Source organism: Callithrix jacchus, chromosome 16 (assembly GCF_049354715.1).
Source record: "Callithrix jacchus isolate 240 chromosome 16, calJac240_pri, whole genome shotgun sequence".
NCBI lineage: Eukaryota > Metazoa > Chordata > Mammalia > Primates > Cebidae > Callithrix > Callithrix jacchus.
In genome coordinates, this window is record NC_133517.1 from 64,294,660 (window position 1) to 64,309,398 (window position 14,739).

General features: G+C 44.6%; 2 protein-coding genes across 6 annotated transcripts in view; one reads left to right on the forward strand and one right to left on the reverse strand.

The window, feature by feature from the left end:
• Window positions 1–14,739, reverse strand: part of TG (thyroglobulin) — a 275,822-nt gene that overhangs the window by 51,385 nt on the left and 209,698 nt on the right. The window lies entirely within an intron of this gene.
• Window positions 1–14,739, forward strand: part of SLA (Src like adaptor) — a 68,148-nt gene that overhangs the window by 15,106 nt on the left and 38,303 nt on the right. The gene's annotated exons all lie outside the window — the stretch shown is intronic.

Below are 14,739 nucleotides of genomic sequence, written 5' to 3' on the forward strand. Positions count from 1 at the left end.
CTGCCAACCAGGGTGGAGTTTAGTGGCATGATCTCAGTTCACTGCAACCTGTGCCTTCTGGGTTCAAGCAATTCTCCTGCCTCAGCCTCCCAAGTAGCTTAGACTACAGGCACACACCACCACACCCAGCTAATTTTTGTATTTTTAGTAGAGATTGGGTTTCACTATGTTGGCCAGGATGGTCTTGATCTCTTGACATAGTGATTCACCCACCTAGGCCTCCCAAAGTGCTGGGATTACAGGTGTGAGCCACCGCAATCCACTGACCTTTCTTAAGAATCATTCTTCTGTGTATGACCCGCTTCATTCTGAGAAGAATTTGGGGTATACTCAAGAAAGCGTGTCTAAGAAGTTTAAAGACCTGCTAGTAGTGGATGAAAGAGGTTAAGACCCAGGTTTTCTGGCCCCAGGTTTTTGTTTCCCATGAGGCTGTGCTGTCTCAACAGCTAGAGGAGGTCACGTGAGATTCACAGGCCTTCAGTCCCAGGGCACCTCCTGCTGCCTGGCCCCACTGGGTTTATTTGAATAGTCTGACTTGATCAATCCACAGAGCCTTCTTACAATTCAAGGTGAGTGAATGATGGGGGAGTTCTATTGACTTTTTATACTTTTCAGAATATTCTAACTTGTCTCCAATGAATTAATGTTAAATTTTTAATTAGAGAAATTTAAATTACATTTAAAATATGAATTGCACACTAAAATGTAATGATCCTTGTCAAGAGGGAAGCAGGCATTATAACTTAGCATGTAAGCATATCAGTGGAAAAGTGACGTGGCCAAGTCCATTGAGAAAACCTTTGCGGGGACAATAAGAAGTGGGGCAGAAATGAGACCCCCTCACCCCCCAAGGGAGGAAGGAGGTGGTTCTGGCTGACAAAAGAGGTCCCAGCAATAAGCCTTGCTGTCTTCACAGATCGGCATAAATGCAATCCTTTTTGCACTCTCGTAAAAGGCTGTCATATATTGCTCTATATCTATCAGTACTACTTTAGCTTGTTTAAAGGGATAACAGAATGGCCACTGCAGTTTGTAAAGCAAAAATAGCAGACCCCAAACAGAAAATACAGGTGAACAAAACAAAAAAAATTAAAATTACACAGAATCCTCCCAATCAAAGAAAACCACTATTAAATGCTGTTAGCCTCCAGCAAGTCTCGTGTGTGTGTGTGTGTGTGTGTGTGTGTGTGTGTGTGTGTGTTTGTACACACATATATTCAGGAAATATAGAGAGCTGATTGCTTTTGAGTCTGTCTTTTTCACCTAATGATCCGTTGTGAATATCACTCTGTGTCATTGCTTATTTATTTACAAAATTGTTTTCAATGCCAGCATGCTAATTAAATTTAGGATTTTAGGTTATTAAGGAGAATGTTATAGACAGATTGGGGCACCTGCAGGCCATGAAGTATGACAGTCTTGGATACAAATCCCAGCTCTGATTTGCAGCTGTTTGATTTGAGACTCTCTTCATCTGTAAAGAATATAATATTGAGAGCTTCCCCATAGGATTGTTGTACTGAAGAGATAAAGTTTTCCTGTAACAGAATGCTGCATTACACATTGTAAGTGTTTAATAAATGACAGATATCATTGTTTCAGGTTTTATGATGTTACAGATAATACTGCAATGTATATCTTTATAGCCAAATCTATTCACATCATGGGATGATTTCCTTCTACAAAGGCATTGCTGGGTCAAAAGGTATAGCTTTTTCATCAAAAAAGATAAAAACGTATTGAATGAGTTGTTTCCATGACATTTTAATAGTTTCTCATTAAAAAGGTACCACATGAAAATCTGTATTAAAGAAGAATATTTTTGTTGTATGATAAACATTTAGCTAGTATTTTAAGCTATGTTTCTTGGTATCTATAGCTAACTTGAAGAAACTGCATTCTTGTGATATAATTCACATACCACAGAATTCATCCACTTAATTCAATGGTTTTCAATTATAGTCACAGAGTTGTGCAATCATCACCACTTCTAATTTTAGAACATTTTCATTATCCCACAAAGAAATCCTGTGCCCATTAGCAGTCGTTCCCCATTCTCCACCCTCACTCCCAGCCCCAGGCCATCACTAATCTACTTTCTGTCTCTATAGATTTGCCTACTCTGGACATTTCATATAAATGGAATCAAATAATATGTAGCCTTCTGTGTCTGGCTTCTTTTGCTTCATCCATAGTATACCAGGTATTAGTACTGTCTTTTTGTTGCTGAATTATATTTCATTGTATAGAGAAACCGTATTTTGCTTATCTAGTCATTGGCTGGTGAGCATTTGGGGTTTTTCCACTTTTTGCCAGTTATGGATAATGCTGTTGTGAACATTCACATTCAAGTTCTTATATGGATGCATGTTTTCATTTCTCTTGAATGTATACCTGCAGGTGGAATTGCTAGGTCACATGAAAACTCTGTATTTAAGCTTCTGAGCAGTTGCCAAACTGTCAAAGTGGCTGCATTATTTTATGTCCCCACCAACAGTATCAGAATGCTCCCACTTCTTCATATCCTCAGTAACGCTTACCATCTGGTTTTTAAAAATTGTTATTATGATAGGCGTCCTAGTGTGTGTGGGTTAATAGCTCATTATGGGTTTAATTTGCATTTCCCTAATGACTGACTAATAGTGCTGAGAGTCTTTTGCTGTGCTGATGGGTGCATTTGTACATCTTCTTTGGAGAAATGTCTATTCAGATCCTTTGCTTATTTTCAGATTGAGTTATTTGTCTTTTTGTTATTCAGTTTTAAGTGTTCTTTATGTTTCTTGGTGTAAGTCCCTTATTAGATACATAATTTGCAAATATTTTCTCCCATTATGTGGATTTTCTTTTCACTTTCTTGATGGCATCTTTTGCAGTACAGAATTTTCTTAATTGTGAAGAAATCCAATATATCTATTTTTTCTTTTGCTGCTTGAGGTTTGGTGTCCTATCTAAAAAACCCCTTGCCTAGTGTAAGGTCCACACGCTCTGCCTTTCATTCTATAGATAGATATTTTATAATCTATAGATATATAAAAACTTTTTTTTTTTTTTTGAGAAGGAGTCTTGCTCTGTCACCCAGGCTGGAGTGCTGTGGTGTGATCTCAGCTCACTGCAACTGCCACCTCCTGGGTTCAAGCGATTCTCCTGCCTCAGCCTCCTGAGTAGCTGGGAATATAGGCACATGCCATCACTCCCAGCTAATTTTTCATATTTTTAGTAGAGATGGTGTTTCGCCATGTTGGCCAGGATGGTCTCCATCTCCTGACCTTGTGATCCACCTGCCTTGGCCTCTCAACATGCTGGGATTAGAGGCATGAGCCACTGTGCCTGACCAAAAACTTCTTTCACAATAGACTGCTAACCTGTCCTACAGAGAGACTGTACCTTGGTATATTCTTATATTTGCCAGCTGAAAGCACTCAACCTGCCTTCTGCAGACATCTTTGACAGACACAGCAGTCCCTGTAGTCTAGCTGTATAACTGTCCCCTTTGCCTGTGGAGGCACAGTGTGGAGGCCTTCCCAGGCCCCCATGGGGGAGCCCTCTAAGGGGTCTCTTCTGGGCACTTCTGCTGGGAAATGGAGAGGACCCGATTCTTGGCTTTGCCTCTTTAGTTCAGAACAGGCACCTGTCATGTTTTCCTACAGGTCTTACAGACTTGACAAAATGCCTTTTCCATCTGTTACAAACATGAAATCTAATTGCCTCTGTCACCTTCTGGCTGTCAGAAGCCATTTAAATGCTTGGCACTTGAAAATTTCTGATTTCCCAGGCAAAGGTGTCACACGTTTAAAGTGACACCATGAGTGATAGCCAAGGCAATGGCTGCCCTCTTATTTCAAAGAGAATTTAAAATGCAGGCTCCTGAGCCTCCCTTCCATTGTCAATGAGCACTTCATACATACACATGGGCATATGTTTCCCTTTAAAAATAATTTCATCATTATAACTTGTAAAACCTGACTGCTTCGTTCTACTCATTTATTCCTGCAGCTTTGTTTCAGGGCCCAGGAGAAGAGCTAGAGCAGTAGGGACTGCCCAGAGAGAGGCAAAGTCTCTTCTATTTTCCTTCAGTCACCCCTAGACTGCCCCCTCTCTCCATTTCTTCTCTCCTTTCTTTGCTTCCTCTCTCCTTCCTCTAGTAAATGCCATGGGCCAGCTCCTGACCAGCAGAAAGGACTCACCATGTCTGCCCTAGAAAACACAATGCATGCAGAAAATTCTGAGACGCTGGTGGGTGGAAATGGCCTCATAAGTACAAGAGAGGAAATGGCATAGAAGGTGCCTGGGAGGGATCAGGGTCACCTCTCAGAGGACAGTGTGACAGAGGCACAACCTGGGCTGAGTGACTGAGGTGATTCCATGCATAAAGAGGGGATCCGGGGGGGAAACTGGGAACCACTGGGTGCAGAGGGGCCATCCAAGGAGGAGGCGGCTTCACCAGAACCTGGACAGGGCCTCAGGGCACTGTGTGAGAAGGGCGTGCGTGAGTCCCTGAGCCTACTGAGATTTTGACACTCACATCACACAATTCCAATGTTATCCTCTTCAAATCTGTCGGATGAAAAGCAGAAACTATGATTTTAAAGAGATGGAGAAAAAAATGGACAGACTATAGGCTTTCAGATTAGAGAAATCTTACTGAGTCCTGCACTGACAACTTGGTAATTGGTTTCATTCTCTGGGTTCCCACTTCCCATCTGTAAAACGGGTATATGATATGTGTCAAGGTATGGCATCAAAAGCATGGGTCATGGGGTCCATCAGCCCAGGTTCGAGTCCAACACTCTCTCTAACCAGCTGTGTGTTCTTAAGAAAGCTATTTAAAAGCCCCATGCCTCAGTTTACTCTATTATAAAATAAGGATGAGAATATTTACCTCATTCACTTGTTAAGATGAATTGATGAGAAAACATGTAAAGTGCTTACAATGGTTCAAGTTTCTAATAAATAGTAGCAGCAGTTGTTAAAATCATGATTGATATTTCAAAGACTTCTCGTGAAAATTAAGTACCAGTTTCAAAAAGTACTTGATAACTGACATCTGTATAGTACTTTACAGGTTATAAAGTATTAGCAATAATAAATAATGATAACTGGCACCTGCGTAGTACGTTATACGTTATAATTATTTATTATTGCTACTCAAATAAAATTTTCCAGCCTAAAAGTGGCATTTGGGATTGAAATTTTGTTTTGGCCAAAAATGTTTCTATAGCAACAAGGCCTGCCTATTCACAGCTCTCCTCCATGGCTGCTGCACACGACAACTAAGTGTAATTAGTTGTAGTTCAGCGGGCACCGAAGCAAACACTGACAGATGATTTCACACCCATCCAGTAGGTTATAACTGGATGACACTGTTTTAAATTAAATTGAGACTAGTTTTAAGTTTGCTCTTCTTTCCTTTTTTTTGGAGATGGAGTCTTGCTCTGCCACCAGGCTGGAGTGCAGTGGTGCAATCTCAGCTCACTGCAACCTCCACGTCTTGGTTTCAGGCTATTCTCCTGCCTCAGCCTCCTGAGTAGCTGGGACTACAGGTGCGTGCCATCATGCTCAGCTAATTTTTATATTTTTAGTAGAGACGGGGTTTTTCCATGCTGGCCAGGATGGTCTCAATCTCTTGACCTTTTGATCTGCCCACCACAGCCTCCCAAAGTGCTGGGATTACAGGTGTGAGCCACTGCACCCGGCCTACTTTTCTTTTGAGAATAATAACAGAATCTTTAGGAAAAAGTACATGTCTTGAAAGTATCAAGGCATCATAGAACAGGGGCATTAGTGGAAACCTTAATAAAAGCCATAATAATGCTGCTCCAGATTCTACCCTGATTTCATGCCGTTCAAGCACATTTGGAAGTGGGTGGGCAAGGTTTCTCGGCATTATTGTTTAGGAGATGATAATACCAGGGCAGAGTGTTTAAGAGGCCTGACTCTGGTGATGTCAGGAAACTAATCGCAAAGGCATTATCACTCAGTGTCCAGCCTCTGTTTCCACCTTCCCTGGGCCCACAGCCTGCTCTTCTGCAGAGAGCTGGTTGATTATCAGGATAATTCCATGGGTGTCTGTGAGCTCCTCCTATGTGCCCTATGCTGCAAGGAATGAAAAATGATTAAGGCCTCAAGAAAGTTTGCAATCTATGGGGAGGGGAAGTTTTTTCTTAATTTGCTCCCTGTCTCTTCTGCCCTCCCTCCCTTCTTCTTTCCAGTGGACCTTTGCTGGTTGCCCCAGGCATGCAAAGTGCCAAGACTAGCCGCCAATAACTGGCCAAACAGATACACTCCCTGCCTTCTTGGAACTTACAGTTTTTGAAAGTCAGACCAACAGAAAAATAGGGAAGGTTGGTGTTATGAGACACCCTTGGAAGAATTCCCTTCATGGGGCCTGATAATGCCCAATACCATCAACACCCTACACCCTACACCATACACATGGGAAGACTTTGCCTCTTGTCTGTGTCCTTAAACGGAGTTCACAAGGATCTCTGTGCCCTTTGCAGAAGATAGACTCTAAGTAGGACCAAGGGAAGATAAAATACAATGTTTCAACAACATTCCTGTCTAGATCCCTCTTTGCTTAGAAATGATGCCTGTTTCCTCCTCTGCATTTCTGTTGGAGCTGTGTTCTCTCCAGTGGGGCCTGTGTGACAATCCACCGGAGGCAGAAAGGCTTACACAGGAGTGCAGTTACAGAAAGTGAGCAAAGAAAGCAATGTTGCAAACAACTGAAATTGGGTCCTTCTCAGAGAACTTCCCAATCTCTGGGAACACTGCTGACCTCTTTATCAATCCTTTCAAGGCTGAGAAGAGTAAGGTCTCCCCCAGCGTGGAGGTAGCGGGTCTATGTTGAGCAATGACACACAAGAACAGCTTGAATGAATCAACCTATCTGTGCAGCTCTTCACGGCAGACAGCTGTGGTGGACATCAAGCATCTACTTTTTTCCTTCTTCCTGAGCATATCGCTAGTGCCAAAGACCTTCCAAAGATTCTGATGACATATACATTTAGGTTCCACTCCAGCTGGAGAAATCAGCTCATCCAGATGGACCACTTATCCAACTTTGGAGATGTTCCAGAAACATAAGCTTTTATCTCCAGAGAAACAACAGGGGCTGCTCTCCCCGCAAGACAGTTTTCATAGTTCGCTTATTGTCTTCTCCAGAGGTGAACTTTTACAACTTACGTACTTTAATTCAGAAGGTACAACCTTCATTTACTCTTTTATTGGAGGGATAGTTATGGATCTTATGGATCACGTCTCTGTTTTAGGCTCCATGGTCATGACACACTCCTGCCTTCCCAAGTTCAGGCTCCAAATTGAAAGGAAAGGGAAGCATCTCTACACATTCCTTATACTACGTATTTAGTCTTTCTACTCCCTGCTTCCTATCTTTCTATTGGTCTGACTTTCAAAAGTTCCTATTTTGGCACAAGGTGTTGATGGTGTTGGGTGTTGTCAGGCCTCATGAAGAGAATTCTTCCACGGGTGTCTCATAACACCAACCTTCCCTATCTTTCTATTGGTCTGACTTTCAAAAACTGTAAGTTCCAAGAATAGGAACTTAGGACACAGACAAGAGGCAAAGTCTTCCCATGTGTATGGTGTATGGTTTGGGTGTAGGGTGTATGGTGTAGGGTGTAGGGTATACAGTGTAGGGTGTATGCTGTAGGGTGTAGGGTATAGTGTAGGGTGTGAGGTGTATGGTTTAGGGTGTAGGGTGTAGGGTATAGGGTGTAGGGTGTATGCTGTAGGGTGTATGGTGTAGGGTGTACAGTGTAGGGTGCATGCTGTAGGGTGTAGGGTATAGAGTGTAGGGTGTGAGGTGTATGGTTTAGGGTGTAGGGTGTATGGTGTAGGGTATGCTGTAGGGTGTATGCTGTAGGGTGTAGGGTATAGAGTGTAGGGTGTGAGTGTATGGTTTAGGGTGTAGGGTGTAGGGTATAGGGTATAGGGTGTAGGGTGTATGCTGTAGGGTTTAGAATGTATGCTGTAGGGTGTATGCTGTAGAGTGTATGGTGTAGGGTGCATGCTGTAGGGGTGTAGGGTATAGAGTATAGGGTGTGAGGTGTATGGTGTAGGGTGTATGGTGTAGGGTATAGGGTGTATGCTGCAGGGTGTAGGGTATAGAGTGTAGGATGTGAGGTGTATGGTGTAGGGTGTAGGGTGTGGGGTGTATGCTGTAGGGTGTAGGGTATAGAGTGTAGGGTGTATGCTGTAGGGTGTAGGGTATAGAGTGTAGGGTGTGAGGTATATGGTGTAGGGTGTAGTGTGTATGCTGTAGCATGTAGGATATAGGGTACAGACTGTAGGGTGTAGGGTATAGGGTGCATGGTGTAGGGTGTATGGTGTATGGTATAGGGTGTATGCTGTAGGGTATAGGGTGTACGGTAGAGTGTAGGGTGTGAGGTGTATGGTGTAGGAGGTAGAGTGTATGCTGTAGGGTGTAGGGTATAGGGTGTAGGGTATAGAGTGTAGGGTGTGAGGTATATGGTGTAGGGTGTAGGGTGTATGCTGTAGCATGTAGGATATAGGGTATAGGGTATAGTGTAGGGTGTAGGGTATAGGGTACATGGTGTAGGGTGTATGGTGTATGGTATAGGGTATATGCTGTAAGGTATAGGGTATAGGGTGTAGGGTAGAGTGTAGGGTGTAAGATGTATGGTGTAGGATGTAGGGTATATGCTGTAGGGTGTAGGGTATAGGGAGTAGTGTACAGAGTGTAGGGTGTGAGGTGTATGGTGTAGGGTATGGAGTGTATGCTGTAGTGTGTAGGGTATAGGGTGTAGGGCATAGAGTGTAGGGTGTAGGGTATAGGGTGTATGGTGTAGGGTATATGGTGTATGGTGTAGGGTGTATGCTGTAGGGTGTAGGGTATAGGCTGTAGAGTATAGAGTGTAGGGTGTGAGGTATATGGTGTAGGGTCTAGGATGTATGCTGTAGCATGTAGGATATAGGGTGTAGGGTATAGAGTGTAGGGTGTAGGGTATAGGGTGCATGGTATAGGGTGTATGGTGTATGGTATAGGGTATATGCTGTAGGGTATAGGGTATAGGCTGTAGGGTATAGAGTGTAGGGTGTGAGGTATATGGTATAGGGTTTATGGTGTGTGGTGCAGGGTGTATGGTGTAAGGTGTAGGGTAGGGTGTTGGGTGTTGTCAGTGTTGGGTGTTGTCAGGCCTCATGAGGGGAATTCTTCTAAGGGTGTCTCTTAACACCAACCTTCACTATCTTTCTATTGGTCTGACTTTCAAAAACTCTAAGTTCTAAGAAGGCAGGGGTTGGTCCCCTTCTATGCACTTTGCACTAGACCAGGTGGGCTGTACACATGATAATGTATGGACCCTCATGATAAAGCAGTATCAGTAATACCACTAGGCAGAGAGAAAGAATCAGAAAGCCCCCACAAGGTTACACAGCTCCTAAGTACCTCAAATCCTCTTGCTTGTGGCTCCAATATGCAATGTGTCCCATTCCTGTGTTGCAGATAAAACACCAAGGGGCATTCTGAGAGGGAGCAATCATTGTTGGGTGAGGGGCATCTGGGAAGATGCATGGACAAGATGAGGCCTGGGTTGGGCCTGAAGGGACCTGCCCCATGCCCTTGCAGGGGAAAAGGCATCCACATAGGAAGGGAATGGCAGTGGCACAGTGGCAAAGTGCATGAGGAAGAGGTGAGGGCTTTTCTGCAGTGCACAATGGCAGGGGAGTTCCTATGGTGAGTGGGCATGGAGGCCTTGAGTGCTGACATTGCCATGGGGCTGATAAGGAGGATGGAGAACAGATTGATGAGCTTTGAATGCCAGGAAAGCAGTGAAGTGGATCCTGTGGGAAAGGGATGAAGATGGCCTTGAGTTTTGGGCAGCTGCTTGAGGAGGATAACAGCAGGGTCTGAGTCTTATTTGGGGACACAGGACTGAAAACGAATGGGAAGAGAGAATTGGCAGGGAGAGGTGGGACTGGGGAAGACCCAATGGGAGGCCAGTAAAATAGTGACAGCAAGTTTCCTATTTCTAGAGCCCATGAGCCTAGGCCCAGTGGTGCCACTCATCAGCTGGGTGACTGGAGGCAAGTAAGTTAAGCCCTATAAGCGCCAGTTTTTTCAGGTGAAATCTAGATTACATAGAGTGAGTAGAAAGACTAAATATGTAATATAAGCAAGAGCCAAGTTGCATTTCCCCAATATTAATTCTCTTTTCTTTTCTTTTTTTTTTTTTGAGATGGAGTCTTGCTCTGTCACCTAGGCTGGGGTGCAGTGGCATGATCTTTGCTCACTGCAACCTTCACCTTCAGGGTTCAACTGATCCTCCTGCCTCAGACTTCTGAGTAGCTGGGACTACAGGCACATGCCAGCACACCTGGCTAATGTTTTGTATTTTTAGCAGAGACAGGGTTTCACTGTATTAGCCAGGATGGTCTCAATCTCCTGACCTCGTGATCTGCCCCCCTTGGCCTGACAAAGTGCTGGGATTACAGGCGTGAGCCACCGTGCTCGTCCTCCCTTTCCTTCTGTCTGCTCCTTGAACACAAGCATTTCTAGCCCCAGACCTTAGCAGTTGTTATGTCCTTCACCTGGTGTTTTTACATCTTGATTTTTATGCCAGAGTCACTCTGGACTCATTTCAAATGTCACACTTTTAAGGGGAGAGTTCTTCTTACTGTTCCCATGCCCTCAGTTCCCTTCTAAGACTTACTCATTTATTTCTATAACTCCGTAACCAGAGCAACGCCTAATTCATAGAAAGGGTTCAAAAAACTATTAAATTATTGAATGAGTGGGTCAGACTTACTGGCCATAAGGGGGCAAAACTTTACTTTCAAGAACTTCTATCTTGCATAGGATCTTGAAGGTCATAGGGTTTGATATGAGAATCCCATCAACAGTTTAATAGCACCAAGCGTAATGCCTTGCATACAATAAGTGGTATTGAACATCTCTACCAAATAAATTAGTTTACACTTGATTTTCTCCATTGAGAGAAAGACTTCTAGTTTCCAAGACTTCCTTTTCCTTCTTCCAAACTTTTAACATTTATGTTGAAAGAGGGAAAAAAAATCAAGCTATAAAGTAGGACTGGAAATCTGCTCATACTGGACCAAGCTGTGACCTCTGACCCAGCGTGGGGCTTCAACATCGCATCTGCCGAGTGAGTCTGATTGCCTTAGGAGCTCTTAACCTCCTAGAACCTGGAGCTCCTCTGAGACCTGAAGCTGGAGAAGTGGCTTTTTATTGCTTGCCTTGGGAGACCCGTCAACCCCCAAGTGGAGAAATACAACCACTGGCTCATGACCATGTTAAGTGTGGAAAGCTAGTTTGTACATTTCACTTTAATGAAGGTGATGACCACATCCTAGTGCTTGACTGAGTGATTATCAATCGATGCCCGGCTGGCATTTTTGTTATTTGCCTATGGCCATTAGTCTGGGCCCCAATAGCTAATTAATTTGCAAAGCCCTCTGGCAATCAGCTGCTTCCTACACAGATGGTACTGGGTGTCTTTGTGAATCCTAAAGCCCGACCTCCTGATAGTGTCATTCGGCCAGTGCAGCAGAGCCTGGGCTGACCCCATGCCTACACTTGAGGTCCTTCGTGGGGGCATCACCTGCTAAGGGTTTCTGTCTTTGTTTCTTGTGCTGACTCAGTACATGGACCTTGAAGATCAAGCTGCTGGGATGGAATCTAACATGGTCCCGCCACGCCTCAGTACCATGAAGTTCCCATGTGAAACCAGGAGCCCTGGAGGTTTCTTAGTCTTCACCTGGCCCTCTCCCTACTGACATCTTTCTTTACACCCTGGGGTTTTTATATGTGTGTGTGTCTCCACTGCTAGATCAGAAACTCCTTGAGGGCAGGGAGGGATGGAGACACATTCAGGCTCTATCTGAGAATTCTCTCCCCATCTGTCGTCTGAGCATGGGTTATATACACAAGAAGTTTACAATAGATGTTGGCAAAATTAAGTAATTCAGCAAATATGTGATGAACACTGTTTTGTGCTGGGCCCAGGAAACCAGGATAAAGAGTGTTTGGCTTTGAGTTCCTTAAAGGTCGGGCCTCGTCTTGCCTGGCACTTAGTACAGTTACATGCATAGTGCCTGGCACACAGTGAGTGCTAACAAATGTTTGTTGAATAAATGACTGAATGTATAGAGCACAAAATGCATGCTTGAATAAATGACAACCTTCTTGGACTTGGGACATTTCATGGATTAGGAAAAAAAGGTGTGTGAACTATGGAAAATGGCTGGGAGAGGAATGGTTAGGGTAGTGGAGTAGCAGGGACGACATGAGAACGAACTCACAGTACAGTCCTTCTTGGATGGGCCTCCACAGTGAGAAGTACACCTCCTGCTCTTCCCCTACTGTGCTTAGGTAGCTCGTGGCTCACATGCTTTCACCCTAAGTCTTGACAGCAAACTACTCCTCCTTTAAGGTGCAGCTCACAGGCTGCCCATACTGGAGCTTCTAAGCCCTAATTCCCAGGGATTCCTGAACAGACCACAAACTAGTTCCTCTTCTTGGGTCACATGTATGATGGCGGAGAGGAAGGACAGGTGACACAGCCACCCAAAGATGCCTTGCTATACAGCAGGCTTCTGAGATGCATGCCAGGGAGCACAATCTAGTGGGTCAAGTCCAGAGATGCCATGGCACATCCTCCAATGCACAGGCCAGCCCTGCAGCCTCACCACACACACACACACGTGCGCACGCGCACACACACACACACGCCTCAGAAAATGTGCTGATCCAAAACGTCAAGTGTTGAGGTTGAGAACCCCCTTGGGGTTACTGAAAATGGAGTCCTAAGACCTGAGTCACCTGTCTAGCATGGCATCAAGGTTCAGCCCTGCCCTCTCTAGCTGAGCCCAGGGCAGATACCTCCATTCCATCCCCCTGCTCTGGCACAGCCCAGGCTTCAGGATAGCACAGTGCCCAGTATGAGGAGCACTTTCTCAAACCTACCGAGTTTCCACAGTTACCCCAGGAGGCAAACGAGAGGTCATAAACCCCCCTGGGCTGGGGGCTGGGGGCTGGGGAAGGTTAGCAGCAGCATACCAGTCACCCAATGACCCACTGGCAAAAGGCAGAGAATAGCCTGCAGCCCCGACCTCCAGGGCTCCACATCTGCCTTTTTCCTTCTTCCGCAGCTCCTCCTGTGCCCTTGATCAGGAACCCACTCTATGGGCCTCTCTCTTGCCTGCCTCTGCCTTTGACTTGAGCATCTTTAGGGCTGATGGTGTCTTTCTCCAAAACTTTTAAAGCTTGTGTTAAACCAGCAGCCCCTTTGCACACACCTCTTGTGTCCTAGCTTGTTCCAAGACTGGCTTCCTTTCTTCCTACCGTTCTCAGCCTAATGATACCTCTAGAGAGAGCATATCCTCCACACAACTGACCACCTGTGCAAAGTAGCACTTCTGAGCCCCTGTGTCCCATCAACTCATTAAGTTTCCTCGATGGGTCACCATAATTTATAGCCACATATTCAGTCTTTCCCATAGGACTCCCCCTGTGGGAAGTAGTAGTATCTGCTGTGTAGTATATATGCAAATAACTGCCACCCCATAATGTTCTTTGTAGTTCTTTCCCTTGACCCACACATTGCACCAAGTCACCATGCCTCTGTAGTCTCCTTTAAGTTAAGTTAAGCACACGGAAGGGAAGGGCTTTTGCACTTTTGTTTACAGCTAAATCCCAGCTCCTGGAACATACCTTGATCTATAAAGCTCTACTAAAGAAATGACAGAGAATAAATTCAGAGCCTCATCTGTACTAGATCCTTGGTAAGTGTCTATTAAAAACTCATACCTCTACCTTTAAGTCCAAAGCTCTTTTACTCCTCTGTGTGAATTTGGGGGGAAGTCTCCACTTCTGCATATTTCTGCCTGTCCCCTCTTCCCTGTTAAGCAAACTACCCACTGAGTCTTTTGCAATATTTCCTTTGCACCTTCCCAGCAAGCTCTTCACGAGCGGGTGTTTCCACAAGTTCTAAGGAACCCTCTCTCTAGTGCAGAGTGCCTGCCTGCTAAATTTAGAAGCAGCTCTGAGGGTTTTGATTCATCTTTGCAAACTATACGGAGTGAGGTTTCCAAATGACTGTACCAGGGTGGCTATGTTGGCCTTGCTGGACTAGGGCCTGGGTCCCCAGCCATAGACTCGGGCCCTGACCCTTCCTGGGGACTAGCTGTGTGATTATGGGCAGGTCACTCAAGTCTCTGATGCTCTGTCCACTCTATGAGGTATGAGGGGCTGTGAGGGGCTCTGAAGGCCATCCCAGCATGGTTACCTGGCATTCCAAGCTCAAGCAGGCAATTCCCAGGGAATCCTGGGGTCAGCATTCCAGAAACGTTCACCTCTTTCACCAATAAGCTCTGAAGCCCCAAGTGCCTGGGTTTCTCTGCCTGAGACTCACACACTGTAAGTAGGGGGATCTTATATGCAATATGTATATAACCTATAACATATACAACATACATTTTGTAATAGATAACAAAGAGACACATGTATTTTAACATCAAACCCACCAGAGTAGAATAATCCACACCTATATCCCCTTCACCTAGATTCACCATTTTGTCACGTTTACTTTCTGTCTCTCTCATTACCTTTCTGTGTCTTGATATATATAGAAATAGGTGTATTAGGTTGGTACAACAATGACTATGGTTTTTGCCATGTTTATGGCAAAAACCGCAATAACTTTTGCACCAACATAATGACTGTAGATACAGGGATGC